A 15,998-nucleotide genomic window follows, 5' to 3' on the forward strand; every position below is an offset into this window, starting at 1 on the left:
AAAGACATTGAGGGATCCCTGGGTGGCTCAGCGGTTTAGCGCCTCCCTTTGGCCCAGGGCGTGATCCTGGAGACCTGGGATCAAGTCCCACATCAGGCTCCTGCTTCATGGAGCCTGCTTCTCCCTCGGCCTGTGTCTCTGCCTCTCTCTCTCTCTCTCTCTCTCTCTCTCTCTGTCTCATGAATAAATAAAGTCTTAAAAAAAAAAAGACATTGATTACCCAAGACCCACCTTTTTTTTATATCAGATTCAAACATTACTCTGTCAAATTGTCATAGACAGTTTTAAACTCTGGGCGTCTGGCTTATCTGATCACAGATCCTGGAGGGACAGCAGGTCTTCAGCAACTGGCACAGGTTTGCAGGGACTGGAGGGGGCACCAGAAGGGGGAGCAAAGGAGGCTGAGGAGAACAGACGGTGGAGAGAGGGGAGGCGGAGGCAGAAAGGGTTCAAGAGCTCCAAATGTGCAGGTATAAAATTAGTCATGGGATGTAGTAAGCAGCATGGTGACTAGAGTTGGTGATACTATACTGTATATCTGAAAATTGCTAAGAGAGTAGATTTTTTAAAAAAAATATTTTTATTTATTTGACAGAGAGAGAACACAAATAGGCAAAGGGAGACGAAGAAGCAGGCTCCCCACGGAGCAGGGATCCTGATGTGAGGCTTGATCCTAGGACTCCAGGATCACAATCCGGGCTGAAGGCAGACACTTAACCAACTGAGCCACCCAGGTGCCCCCAGAGAGTAGATCTTACCAGTTCTCATCACAAGAAGAAAGTTCCGGAACTATGGATGATGAGGATGTTAACTGGACTTATTGCGGTGATCACTTTACAGGATGTACAGATATCGAATCATTATGCAGTACATCTGAAACTGATAGAATGCTGTATGACAATCATATCTTATTTTTTTTCACAAAAGGAGCAAAATCAAAGCAGGTGCCCAGAGAGCTCCTGTCATCGTTAAGGGAAGCTGAAGACAAACGTGGTGAGAATGGAAATAAGGAGAATCAGACACAGGTATTTTGAAAAGTGAATTGATGGAGTGAGAACAATGAGCTAGAAAGAAATGAGGATCCTCTGACTCCAGCACCTTCCTGAGATAAATAAAACTGACTCGTTTATAGAATTGGAAGGAACAGGAGAAAAGGGAGGCAAAGGTTGTGAGTAACCACAAACTCGGGGTGAGCACACTCTCACCACTCTGCCTTCTGCACTTACAGTGGCAACAAACGAGGCCCTTTCCTAAGTATTGCCTTGATGAGCGAGAATTATTGATCGACCGTATCAACACTGTGGAGTTAAAATAAATTGTGTGGAACAGCCCGGGTGGCTCAGTGGTTTAGCGCCGCCTTCAGCCCAGGGCCTGATCCTGGAGACCCAGGATCAAATCCTATGTCAGGCTCCCTGCATGGAGCCTGCTTCTGCCTGTGTCTTTGCCTTTCTCTCTCTCTCTCTCTCTCTGTCTCTCATGAATAAATAAATAAAATCTTTTTAAAAATAAATAAAATAAATTGTGTGGACTGCACACAAACGCTACCATGAGAGAGAAATTACTACAAGGAAAACTTAGTAAAAAGAAAAACAAATTTTTTTTCCTAAGAATCTCCTGGCCACAGGGGGTCAGTGTTGCTTCGAAGCAAAAAAAAAAAGGGGGTAGAAAGGTCTTAAAGATGAATTATTCCATTTTCTTCAAAAACAACATGTTTTGATACATCTGATTTTTAGACTTACTGAATGACAGATGGTTACAGCATGTTAGAAAATTTCAACTTGTTAAAAAAACAAACTTGTTAAAAATATATATTTCATGCAAAAATGAACTTGGATCCTCACCATTCAAAAGCGTTAAGAGAAATTAAGAGAGGGGAGAAATATATATATATATGTAAAACAACACATGCATCCTCTCTGATACTTCTACGTGTTCAATATGAGTGTGCAATTTAGCCCAGAGCTCAGTGCCAAGGAAAAATAAAACCGTGTCTTTACTCTCTGACTGAAGAGGTCAGACGCACGCTCATGTACATATTTAAAGTGAGATTTTAAAATTAAAGCAATCCTTGTAAGTTGGCAAGGTAAGAGATGCAAATAACCATCCCATCAAGTCAACCTTTATGTGGATTGTTTTAAAGCAGTAGTATACAGATTATTTCTCTGCCTCTCCTGCCACGCATTAGCACATTTACCACTTGGTAAAGATACAAAAAGAAAAAAGCTCTATTGACCCTACATATGGGGAAAAAAAAAAAGAAAAGAGTATTTAGTATATATATGCAATGGGATATTACTCAGAAATTTTAAAAAAGGAATGAAATCTTGCCATTTGCAATGACACAGATATACCTAGAGGGTAGAATGCTAAGTGGGGTAAGCCAGTTAGAGAAAGTCAAATACCATGTGATTTCACTCATGTGTCAAAGTTAAGAAATAAATGAGCAAAGGTCAAAAAAAAAAAATAGAGTTGAACCTAGAAGCAGACTCTCAACTCTAGAGAACAAACTGAGGGTCACCAGAGGGGAGAGGATTGGGGGGTGGGTGGGTGAACCAGGTGATGGGGATGAAGGGGGGCACCTATGATGAGCACCAGGTGATGTATCCAAGTGTTGAGTCACTATATTGTACACCTGAAACTAATATTACACTTAACTGGAATTTCAATAAAAACTCACAAAAAGAAAAATAAAAGAGAAGATGTACTGTAGACAATGAAGCAGAGATTAGTATTGGCTAAATTTCCATTTGAAGAGTAGAGTTCGCAGAGGTGTGAAGGAGGGAAGGAGAGCTAGACCAGCTTGAACGTAGGGCAAAAATCACAACTAACCTGTTGAGAAAATCCCACAGAAGGTTGGAGGCCAGTTTTCAGACGTGTGGTGACATCTTGATTCGTCCTCATTGCCCCAGTTCCACTCTCCCCTGAAACATCCGGATAATCATTCATGCGTTGCTCTGGACAAAGAAATGGACACAACCAGAAGGATTCCAGCTCTTGCGAAGCTGTGTTAAATGAGTAACCGGGCTCGGGAATATGCGATCTCCCATCCTGATAGAGTCTCTGAAAGCAAAGAGCAGAGTGACCAGACAAGACCTCCCAGAGGAGGGGACATTCCAGTGGAGATCTGAGGTCTGCAGACCGTGGGGACCGCGAGCTGTGTGTCGGTGTTTCGGGTCATGGATGCCGCATGGTGAGTGTGAAGGGAAGAAATTCATGGGTCTGCTGGCCCAACAGCAGTGGGGAAACCAAAGAATGGAAGGAATCATGACCCAATTGGCATTTTCTAAATTTGTACTGGATGACACAGTGAAGTACCAAGTAATGTATCACTGACTGTGTCGGGTCACGTACATAAAATAACACCCATCGAGTGTTGTGACTTTACTGGTCATGGAAGCGAAACTATATCCAGCCCAATGCTTTTAAATTTTAATAAAGAAGAGATTAACAGGTGATTATTCCCTTACAATTCTGATTGTATATCTATTGTTCAAAGTCTCTGTTGCTTTTTTTTTTTCTCCTGGGAGTATTCATGGGAAATGAACAAATAGAATCCAAAAATAGTCATCTCCAATTTCATTTCCATTCTATGGGAGCATTTTCAACAACATGCAGACTGCGATAAGAGTATCTGCCTCAGCCAGGCAACCCACGGGAGGAATGATGGATCTGCGGATACTTCTAAGTCTTAATAAACATCCGAGGTCTAAAATGCCCTAGATGGGCAGAGCTGCTCTCCTCAGCTGGTTCTGGACTTTCCAATGAACGCAGAGTGTACCTGGGCAAGCTGGTTTCCATCTGGAAGAACCGGATGATCAACTCTTGTGGGTAGAATCTTGAGTGAATTGATTTCAAAAGGTGTCAGGTGCCAGGTGGAGATTACAGGAGACTACAGGTGTGGAGGTTTGAGAAACACGGTTAAATTATAGAACACAGTGATAAAAAGGCAGTTAACTATAATGGCTATAACTTTCCCATAAAATAGTTTGACAGAGAGCCCCATGATGTCTCTATTCTAAGGAAAAGCCCGAGGATTTTTGACTTCTCTCGTTCGTGATTGTTGTAGGAACAAATCAGGATAATGGTTGTAAACGGCTTTGAACAAATATTTAAAAGCACAATGCAAAAACAAGATAATGTTGTAATTACTTATGATTTTCTTTTATGAGTCACTTGTTGCAATTTGTTATAACTATAAACTTTAAGCACAAATATCCTACAATGATAACAAATTTCATATTATATAGTAGTAGTATTACGTTGCTTATTTTTAGTCGTCATCAAAGAAACAAATGCTAAAAATTGCCTTTAAAGATTTTTTTAGACTATAGCTATTTTGATTTCATCCCAAACCCTGAAATCCAGCTTTTGAAGGATGGGATCATGGCGTGTGTGTTTTTACAACTCCCTAGATGATTTTATTTATTTATTCATGAGAGACACAGAGACACAGGCAGAGGGAGAAGCAGGCTCCATGCAGGGTCTCTAGGGTCAAGCCCTGGGCCAAAGGTGGTGCTAAACCACTGAGCCACCCAAGCTGCCCATCTGCACTGCTTTGATGAATGCAGGTAAGAGTGCGACTGTAGTAGTCAAATAAATATGATTCATTTTAAATTGAGATTTTAAAAATACAACAACCTTTATAAATTAGCAAGGTAAGAAAATGCAAATAATCTGCCCATGAATGAATCCATACCTTTATAGTACATATTTTTTAAAAGCAGTAATATAGAGACCATTTCTTTGCTTCTCTGGCCACTCATTTACTTCAGTGTCTCTGTCCCCCAGAAACCTGGACTTCTCCAGAAGGCATCTGTCTCACAGATAATCAAGGACATATATCCCAAGCTGTCCTCATCTCTGGCTCCTCTCCAAAGCTCAGGTGCTGTATAAAGACTCTTTGTTGCCAGTGGTGCCCTGTCCAGGGAGGTCAGCTGGGGACCCAGAGGCCAGTGCCCAGTGTGCTGGCATCTCCCCTGAGCCAGTCAAGCATGGCTGAGATCTTAGTGTACCCGCCAATGCTGTGGTGAGCATGCGCTCTTACATGCACACTTACACACACACCTACACTCACACTCCATGCACTCACATACCCACCCCAGCACACACACCTAGGTCACGCTTCTGGAATGGTTCCCCAAAATTGCTTCTTTCTGCTTCCAGTGGCACTCCCAGATTTGTACAACTAGTGCTGTCTAGGTTCAGTCCCCAGATGTGAGGCCCTCACCTGGAAAGCAGATGTGTGGAAAGGCAGGAGAGCATCTGAGAGTAACAGGATGAGGGTGGAACTGGAGGCCGAGTGACAGGCCGGAGTCAAAATTCTTTCTCCATGAATCTACAATCCAGGGCATTTCTATCATATCAGGTTTGGCTCAACTCTCTTCTTCCTTAGTTTCTGGAGCTGCACACTAGAGAAAGCTTTTCCAAGGGGTCCGCAGAAATGCTTGTCATCTAGCTTGACTACAGGTTAGGTTCAGGCCGTGAGCTATCACCGTCGGTCCCAGAGTCCTTGGTTTGCTGTGGGAGAAAAATCTAACAGGCCAGAAATAGCACAAGGAAAACCATGAAAAGGCTAGTTTTATTGACAATTAAACACAAATGTGTTTAGAATACATTTAGAAAGAGCTGTTCCGATGTTTATCTTCTATTCTCCATGGAAGTGTGCTCAATCTATGGTGTTAGTCCTCACCCTCCTTCCTCCATCCAAGAACAGCCGGACCACTGCTCTGGAAAATGACCCAGCCCTATGTTGGTCCATTAAGCAAACCTGTCGTTAAAGGCTTCTTTGTCAAAGCTGGTCCTTCCCAAGGTGACTGTACGTCCTGTGAATGCACCCACGTCAGACACCACTGGTCAGGCAAAGCCTTGGTACTTACCCCTGATTGATGTAGAAGAACAAACTCTCAGATGGCATCCACTTGTGTGGAATAGGGGAGGGTGGAGCTCCGGTTCCAGATAAGCATCAGAAATGCCTGTTACCTGGCAGATCTCACTGTCACGATAGTTCTGAACCAGGCTTATGCGATGTCACAATTAGCATCATTTCCTAGGCTGTGAGATTCACACAAGTATACATTTTCATTTAGGGAGAAGAGAAAGAGAGCTATATTTTGGTCCAGTAACTCCCTCATGTGGCTATAAGTCAAGGAAGATGCAAACACATCATCTCAAACAGCTTTAAAAAAAGAAATCTTTCTTTTGAAACAATTTAGGACTTACAGAAAAGTGGCAATAATAGTACAAAGAATACCCAGATAGCCTTCAAGTGGAATCCCAAATATGGACATCTTATCACATTTGCCCTATCATTCTCTCTGTCTTAATATGAACAGTACATTTTTTTTTCTGAATATTTGGAAAGTAAGCTGTAGACATAATGACCACCCCTACTCCTAAATACTTCAGTCTTACTAACCACACTACAATTTTCAAAAGCAGGGAAGGAGCATTGATACAACACTATTATCTATTCTAGGGATCTTATAACAGCTTTGCCAATTGTCACACTAATGTCCTATGCAGCAAAAGAAAAGGAAACGGAAGTTTAAGGCTTCGGGTAGAGCCACCACAGCTCTGAGATTCTTCCCAGTAACAGGGTAGATAAGAACTATTAGGACTCAGAATACCATAGTCCTGGTTTAAAACATCTCTTGGTATTTAGGCCTTGGACCCCCTGCTGAATCAACATTCTTTTTTTTTTTTTTTTTTTTTTTTTGACAGAGAGAGAGAGACAGAGAGAACAGGGTTTGGTGCAAAGTGACAGAGGAGGCAGGAGAGAATCTCAAGCAGGCTCCACGCCCAGTACAGAACCTGATCTCAGGTCTCTGAGATCATGACCTGAACCAAAATCAAGAGTTGGATGCTTAACCGACTGAGCCACCCGGGTGTCCCTGGATCAGCATACTCAATTGCAGAGTAAGAAACAGACACAGAGAATGTTGATTATGTGCCTTCTATTTCTTCTCTGTGTCTCCTTTGACAAATGTAATTGATCGTGACAACACCTTCCTGATGCCTGGTACACCCAAGGCACCATCTTTGGGGCAGGGAGATACAAGGTTAAATAGAATACAGTCTCAACACCCCTGTGAATCAAAATGACAGCAGCTAAGTTTGAATAGTGCTAAAAAAAGGGGTGGGGGAAGGAGAGAGACAACAGATTATTGAGTTCCTACTGTTTGGTGGATGCCATATCAAATGATTTTTATACATACCTCATTTAATTTTTACACACATGGTGAGACTGGCTTTATGTTTCCTGTTTCATAGATGAGGAAATTGAGGCTCATAAAATAAACCTGCCCAGGGCCTCCACTCAGTGAGACACAGAGCCGTAACCTGAACCTGCCTCCAAAGCTGTGCTGGCCTCCCGGAAAGTAAGCGGTGGGAACAGATCATGTGGAGCAACAGGGAGGGAGACAGTGAGTTGGTGGAGGGCAGGGAGTCTTCCACTGGAGCACAGGCTGCAGGACAGATAGGACTTTGAGAGCAAATTTGAAAAGCACGGTCCAGGGGCACCTGGATGGCTCAGTCAGTGGAGCGTGTGACTCTTGATCTGCGGGTCGTGGGTTCAAGCCCCATGTTAGGTGTGGAGATTACTTAAAAAACAAAATCCTTACAACAACAAAATGAAAATGCAATCTAGACAGAGGGGAAAGCCGGTGGCTGTACGGTCCTACACTGTGACTTGGCAAAACAGCCAAATTAGGTTCCCATGAACAGAGGAAACAGCTTCTCAGGAGTCTGAGTCTGCCCAAAGGGCACTGCAGCAAGCCGGAGAGCTGGAACAGATAATTCACACCCTGAGGCAGGAAACAGCTTCTGCCCTGGACACAGTGGTTAGTAAGCCTTCTTTTCTCCACAAAGTGCTTTCTGATTTTTTTTTTTTTTTAATAAGGTAGACTCACCCATTTAAGGTAAAGAGTATAAGATAGTACTGGGAGGACTTTTTCAAATTCAATATTTCTTCAGGGTGCCAGTCTGTTAAGTGTAGACAGAAGCAAGGAGCTGGGACTTGCCAGCCTTCAGTGCATTGGTCAAGCTACAGACTGCACAGTTTCCGGGGAAGCTATCTGGTTGGGTTGACATCTCCATTTCACTTCCCTCTCTCCATGCTTGTGAGCACTGTCTACCATTGTTTCTGGGTACAGTGCTCACTTATTAAGTTGCTAAAATTATGAATGAGTAACTAGCAAGTTTTTAAAAGTCATGCACCACGTTATATAGGTAGCAGGAGAACCCCAGTTTAGTAGGTGCCTGAAATCATTTTGCCATAAATTCTCCATGCAGAGAGTTGTAGACTTACTTATATGGTCCAATTATAGAAATAATGTAATCTTTAAAAAAAATAAAGGTTGGGGCACCTGGGTGGCTCAGTGGTTGGGCATCTGCCGTTGGCTCAGGTCATGATCTGGGGGTCCTGGGATCGAGTCCCGCAGGACTGCCTATGTCTCTGCCTCTCTCTGTGTGTCTCTCATGAATAAATCAATAAAATCTTAAAAAAATATATAAATAAAAATCATCTTTGAGAAAAATCATGATTAATAGTATAGGCTTTAGAATCAGATGACTTTAATTTGGTTTAATTTGCTTCTTCAGTCATCAACTGGGTGACGTTGAACAAGTTACTTCCATAGGCCTCAGTTTAAAATATTGGAATAATAATGGCATCTACCATGAACTTATTTATTTTTTCCCAAAGATTATTTATTTATTTATTCATGAGAGACAGAGAGAGAGAGAGAGACAGGCAGAAGGAAAAGCAGGCTCCATGCAAGGAGCCTGATGTGGGACTCAATCCCAGGGCTCCAGGATCACAACCCGGGCTGAAGGCAGGCGCCAAACTGCTGAGCCACCCAGGGATCCCCACCTACCATGAATTTAATATAGCTCTTAAAAGTAATAACGAATCATTCCATGTATCTTAGCTGATATTACTGTTAGACCCTCAACATCAACCACCGGTATTGTTCTTATGCATATTTATTGTTTTTATTGGCCTTCCAGAGAAAACCATGGTCCCTATGCTGTGGCCGGCACTACATTGGAAATTATATTGACAGGTGTAGTCAAAATAAAAAGAATGTTGTGATGTTTCTTTTTATAAAGCTGTAATTAGAGGTGGATTTTTCTGGTCTGCTTTTTCATGGACCAAAGGATAATCATTGTTTTCAGTCCTGCTACAAAGTTGTTTTAATGACCACTGTCATGTGGCTGTGCAATACTTTAACAAGCAGACTCTGCTCAGTACACAAGAAGAATCCAGTAAACATTGAAAGACTGAGTTGGAACATTAGCCAAATAAATACACTTGAAATAGTCAAAGGTATTCTCCTCGGGGCGCCTGGGTGGCTCAGTCGGTTAAGCGGCTGCCTTCTGCTCTGGTAATGATCCCCGGGTCCTGGGATCGAGTCCCACCGTCGGGCTCCCTGCTGGAGGGGGGAGTCTGCTCCCCTCTCTCCCTCGGCCCCTTCCCCGACTCATGCTCGCTCGCTCTCTCTTTCTCAAATAAATAAATAAAATCTTAAAAAAAAACAAAGGATTTCCCTATAATGTACTGAAAAATCTAAAGTGCTTACCCTTTTAGTGAAAGATATTTATTTGGGCTTCTATGTGACCAGCAATAACTAGTTGTCTATAATTTGGGAAAGAAGAGCCCCCAAGCACCACCATCTCAAATGAATGACAAACAGAAGCCTCTCTCTAAAGGATTCCTACTGCAAATTTACAATAGAGCTTGCAGCCACGTGAACTGAATGATCTCTACAACATTTTAAAATAACATTTTTTTCTTGTAACAAGGTAATAACCTCTATACCTAGAAAACACAGACAATGAAATATACAAAAATAATAAGTCAATTATAACATTACCACATGCTGGATAGAACCACAATTAATTTAGCTATTTTGTATAACATGTCAGTCTGGTCTGCTCTGTGTGTGTGTGTGTGTGTGTGTGTGTGTGTATTTTTAACTCATCCTCCAGGGCACATGTTACAAAACTAGAGGTTATTCACTTAACAATGTAGCATTAATGTCCTATAGTGGCTGTAACAAATTACCATAGACCTGATGACACAACACAAATTTATTATGCTAACAGTTCTGGAGGTCAAAAGTCAGAAATGGATCTGCTGGCCTGAAATCAAGGTGTCAGCAGAGCCGTCCGTGTTCCCTTCTGGAGGCTCTAGGAGAAAATCTACTTTCTTGCATTTTCCAGCTTCTCTAAGCTGCCATGGTCCTCAGCTTGTGTTCCCTTCCGTCTTCCAAGCCAGCGACCGTCACCGGAGCCTCTCTCACACTGCCTCACTCTGATTTGGACTTTCCTGCCTCCCTCTTTCCCTTATAAAGACTCTTGTATTACAGGGGCCCCACTCAGATAATTCAGAATAATCTTCCCAACTCCTGTTCAACTAATGAGCAGCCTTAGTTCTATCTGAAACCTTAACTGCCCTTTACCACACGACAGAACAGATGCACAGGTTCCAGGAACAGAAATGGATGCTTTTGGGGAGAAACATTATTCTTCCCACTGCATATACATTCTGAGTATCCTCGTGGGCCTTAAATATTCCTCTGTTCCATCATTTGTAATCCCTATGGCGCGTTTTATTGTATGGATATACCACAAACCATTGTATCATTTTCCTACAATGAAGATATATAAGTTGCTATTGTTCGCAGTTCCTGGACAATAAAAAAATAGAAGTTATAGTTTTAAATAAGACTGCTATATATATTTATACATTAGTATTTCTGAGAAGGCAGTGGTTGAGTTTCTTATCAGTTTACGCTTCCACCACGCGGGTGTGAGCTGCTCTTTCCCAATGCCCTCACAGACACTGACCATTAGCATTCCTTTTCAATCTCTGCCAAATGGAAAATTACTTTCCACTTTTATCTGTTTTTTTTTTTTTGGATTCTATTGAGATTGAATATGTTTTCAGACTTATGTTGGCCACCCCAGGTTCTTCATTTGTGCAGTGCGTGCCAATCAATGGTGAACTCTTGTTAAGTCTGTAATCATGTCAGCAACTTTGACAATGAGACTTTGTGGGAGGTACCTTCGTTTTTACTGAAATCCCTAGACTTATGATGTTATTAAAGCGCCCGCATTGCTCCTGCATTGCTGCATCCAAGAAAGCTCCACTTGTCCTCTCCGGGTACGACACAATTCCCAGGCCCTCTGTCACTGATGCAGTGAGTCATTTAACACCAAGTGGCAAGATGGGTGCCGAGTGCCTGGGCTCCAAGCCAATCAACGCTGAATGCAAACCCTCTCAAGATGACTCTTCCTCCTTCTTCATGTGAACTTTGCCTCCTTAGGTCTTTCACTAGTGTGTTGGTACAATGAGCAGTTAGGGCTGTATTTCTAAACTGTAGAGAATTCCTGCTGCCTGATGTCTAGATTTGCTGCAACTCTCATCCAGCATGTTATAACCAAACCTTATTTTAGGAGCTGTTCTTATGCTTTCTTATATTAATCATTAATATTTAGTGTCCTTTGTTTACTATTCTTTTTTTTAAGATTTTATTTATTTATTCATGAGAAACACACAGAGAGAGGCAGAGACACAGGCAGAGGGAGAAGCAGGCTCCATACAGGGAGCCTGACATGGGACTTGATCCGGGGACTCCAGGATCACACCCTGGGCCAAAGGCAGGAGCCAAACTGCTGAGCCACCCAGGGATCCCCTTGTTTACCGTTCTTACATACATTTCAGAAAACTAAACAATTCCTATGCAGGGAGCTACACTGCACAAATATGACACTGACCAGTGTAACTGACACAAAGAAAGAATCTTCAAGATGCTTCATTAGTTCATTCAGGCATGGCGAACACATCCATGTCATTTTTGTAGATTTTATATTTTTGTACCTCTTTCTCTTCACATTTACTTATCCAAAATTGGAGGGTAGGGCGGAGGCAGATAGAGAAATGTAAAAAAACAAAAATCAAAAAACAAAACACAGTGTGTCTCCTCATATGAAACACATCTCAATGTTAAAACAAATGAAAGAATATTGTGTGATTTCCAGGAAAATGTCAATAATGCCTGGATGAATTTGAACAAATACCAAAAGACCCAGAAATGGTTATATCCCAACTAGAGGCAAGTATTCTACTGTAAGTCAGGGGAGGGAGAAAATCTGGCTGCAGCCAGGGATCGAGGACAAGTCTGGGTCCCCAACCCTCCGTATCACCAAGGTTTGTTTGTCCTGAGCTGTGATGAATCCTGTTCCTCTGGTTTTAGGGGTTTTGTTTTGGAAGTCACCCTGCATTTTGACCATTCAAAGAATGCAGTAAACACAGCATGCCCCAATTTTGTGTTCATGGCTGATATCCTATCAATATTTGAATGTCGTCTAACACTGGTTTTCAGAATTTGGATAGGCCAGATGTGAACTCTAACCAGGGACCCAAGGTGCCTTGCAGGCTGCAGAGCTCAGGGGTCAAGTGCAGACATGGAGTCAGCCTGCCTGGGGTGCCCTGGCTGCCGGGTGGTAGCAGTGTGACCAGGCTCCTGCACTTGCACTTCCTCATCTGAAAATCAGAGAACAGTGTTGACTTCCTCACAGTATTTCCAGAATTAAGTAAGTGCATCATGTTGAGTATTTCATCTGTCAGTTAAAAAAAAAAAGTTAAAAAAACAAAAAGCAGCAGTGAAAATTAGCAGCTTCTCTTATAATTCAGGAACTAAATGGCCAAAGGCAAGAGAGTTCCACTTTGGCTTTCAGACAAGATAAAGGCTCTAAAGATGGTAAAATATTTCCTCAATCTGCCTATCTCAGGCCACAAGCATGTATGTGAAACTCCAAATTAGAATTCAGGAAATGGTCTAAATCTGTGAATTCAGCCCCTATTTGTATGAGTGTTGAAAACTTATTAAGATGACTTAATATATCGATTGTTCGAATTAGAATTAACAGTGGCTTTATCATGATTTGATCTCATGATTATTCCTCATGGAATAATCCCCATGATTATTCCTACCTACCATCAACTCTTCTTAATCACATTTACTCAATATCGAATCCATAGCCTTAGTCCTGGCTCCTAAATTGAGGTTATTATTAACCTAAGTAACAGTCTTTAAATGAAAATGGGATTATATATTTTCATTATCTCAGTACATAGATCATTCAGTTGCAATGTTACCAAAAGTCCATAAAATATGTACTTACCCCATGAGAAGTGGCTTTCCCTTAGAAAATCCGTCCCATTTCTCAGTACTTGGTCCACATCTGAATCCTTTTCTCATATAAATCAAAAACACTCATCCATTATTGGATCTTTTACCTGTGAAACCATTTCTGAATCCATGTTTCTAGTAGCTTTAAGTACTAAGAAGTTAATTTCTCGACCATTCCATCCAAACCTAGGAACACTTCAGTAGATCCATGAATGACATACTCAACCAGCATTTGCTGAGCACCTGCCATGTTTTGAACCCTCCTCTAGGAAGTGCATAGATGCCAAAAGAAGAGGCCTACATGATCACACTTGAGGGCTTCACAGTCTCTTAGGTGATGCAGAAATGTGAATCAGGAAGGGCATCCTTAGTGGAAGGGAACCAGCTGTTCAGGCTCTACGTACATAGTCAACAGCTCTGAGATAGAGCTTCTCGAAGACTTTGTAACACAAGTAACATAAGTGTTGTCCTCAATATGGGACAACAGCATATACAGTCTCCACCAGTTTATGGAGGTGATCCCCCTTATCACTCACCGCAGTTGTCCCCTCTGATGCCTCCAAACAGCTCAGAGCATATCTGCAAAGAGGTTCCTCTGATAATGCAGTAAGCCCTTGCCTTCTGCTTCCACGGCGGCCACCGCCACTTTGTTCCCCAGAAGAAATGTTGCTGTACTCCTCTAAAAGCGAATGAGGAAAAATGTCACTGCTGGCTAATAAACTCTGTTTTCACACCATTGCCATGAGTGCCAGGGGAAAAGAATTTGAGAAGAAAGCCAGAGTTTTTCCTGACCAACCCACCTAGGATTGGGTCGTAGTGCCTACTGAGAAAGAGGAGGGAGTTCAGTGTTCAGGAATAGCCAGTTTTATCCAGATCCAGGCAGGTGAGGGCCTAGACATCTGGAATACCACATCATTAACTCTGGAGCCAAAGCTGGAGAAGGAACCCTTTCTCTGCATCTTAGTATCTTCCTCCATAACAAGACGATAATAAAACACTTATTTATGTCAAAAGGAAGCTACTTAGAAAAACTGGCTTACTGCCTAGACAGGTCTTTGAACACACTCCGTGCTTATGAGCAGTGTAACCCGTCATGTTTGGTTAAAGGCTCCTCCCTCTGACAGGCCACCCACTGGGCCTGATAGCAAAGTTGCAGGGAATTCTCAAAAGCTAGTGCAGCAGACCACACTGCCAGGGGTGTGAGTCTCTACGGCCATGCAAAGATAATGACAGAAAACAAGTCCTTGAAAGTGGTACATTTTGCATTAGATGGGAACTGATAAATGCCAAATTTTTTAATGTTTCTTTTAAAAAATTATTTATTTATTCATGAGAGACACAGAGAGAGAGAGGCAGGGACATAGGCAGAGGGAGAAGCAGGCTCCACATACAGGGAGTCTGATGCAGGACTCGATCCCAGGGCCCCAGGATCCCACCCTGAGCTGAAGGTAGATGCTCTTCCACTGAGTCACCCACCCAGGCGTCCCATTAAAATGTTTCTGAATATAACATCAGAGCCTCTAGACATCTCCTGCAGAAAAACTCTGTCATTTACGGGAAGACGACATCAACCAGAGGGAAACAATGACAATACTACTCCTACAGGGGTGTATGGCTCACCATGTGCCACACGCTCATGCACACTTGGTGATTTCTCTAATTCAAGTAGTCCTCCAGGTAGCCCGAGGAGGCCAGAACTGTAATGATTCCCTTTTCCATAGAAGGTCACTAAGGCTCTAGGTTAATAGAAACTCGAGATGTTTATGTCCAGACCACCAAGAGAGAGAGCAGAAGGGGATCAGAAGATAGCAGTATGGCCAGAACCACCAATGTGCAGTGTCACATGCTTCAGGCCAATTGATGGGGAGGACACTTAAATGATTAAAACATTGCATTTATTCCCTAGGATATTCCTAAATAAACTACTTTTCTTCAAATACAAATAGAAACCTAGGGAAGCCTGGGTGCTCAGCGGTTGAGCGCCTGCCTTTGGCAAGGCTATATACAGTTCTAGCTATTCAGTCAGACGCTCGTCCTGGGCTCCTGAGTGGCTCAGCCGACTGTTGATTTTAGCTCAGGTCCTGAGCTCAGGGTCATAAGATGAGCCCCGTGTTGGGCTCCAGACTCAATGAGGAGTCTGCTTGGGAGTCTCTCCTCCTGCCCTCCCCCCGCCCTGCACTCTCTCTAAGAATAATTAAATAAATAAAATCTTCATAGCCCAGGCATTGCTGGGTGTGTGTATGTGACTCAGTCCATAACCAGTGACTTACTTCGGAGAGGTTCTCCTACATAATCTAGATGAGCCTGATTCACTCGGTTGAAAGACCTTCAGAACAGGACTGAGGCTTCCCTGAAGAAGACATTCTGGCTGGGGACAATAGCTGCAGAATGTTCCAGAATTCCCAGCTTGCCCTGTGGATTTTGGGTGTGACCAGCCAGCCCCACAATCGCATAACCCAATTCCTTGCAATAAAATCTCATACTGTCTCCTACTGGTCCTGCTTTCCTGGTTGAACCCGTTTACTCTGAGACAGTTCTCAAAATGCTCCCCGTAATGAGTGTATGACAACGAGTTAGCGGGAGTTTACTGGGCATGTATTAGAGTTAGTATCACAAAGTGAGCTTTTAAGTGGTTTTGAAATTTTCCCTGCATTCTTGTTTACTGATGAACTTACAGTCTCTCTGAGGAAGGACTCAGAAAATCACCTTGCTAAGCCGAAGTAAGCTTTAAATGAAAGTTCCTTTGAAATCATTCTGAACAAATTCTGAATGAATAGTCCTAATAAAGTTCCAGAAAGTGAA

General features: G+C 42.5%; 1 long non-coding RNA gene across 2 annotated transcripts; it reads right to left on the minus strand.

The window, feature by feature from the left end:
• Nucleotides 1–598: 598 nt before the first annotated feature.
• On the minus strand, nucleotides 599–15,575 carry LOC144304903 (uncharacterized). Of its 2 annotated transcripts, none has more exons than XR_013371941.1 (6): nucleotides 15,467–15,575; nucleotides 13,189–13,875; nucleotides 5,228–6,051; nucleotides 3,779–3,889; nucleotides 2,830–2,954; nucleotides 599–879 (listed from the first exon to the last, which is right to left on the minus strand). It is a non-coding gene; the product is annotated as an uncharacterized LOC144304903 (long non-coding RNA). The 2 variants fall into 2 exon arrangements; XR_013371906.1 differs by having other exon boundaries at nucleotides 2,830–3,060.
• Between the last annotated feature and the right edge of the window lie 423 nt (nucleotides 15,576–15,998).

This window comes from Canis aureus, chromosome 1 (assembly GCF_053574225.1).
Source record: "Canis aureus isolate CA01 chromosome 1, VMU_Caureus_v.1.0, whole genome shotgun sequence".
Taxonomy (NCBI): Eukaryota; Metazoa; Chordata; class Mammalia; order Carnivora; family Canidae; genus Canis; species Canis aureus.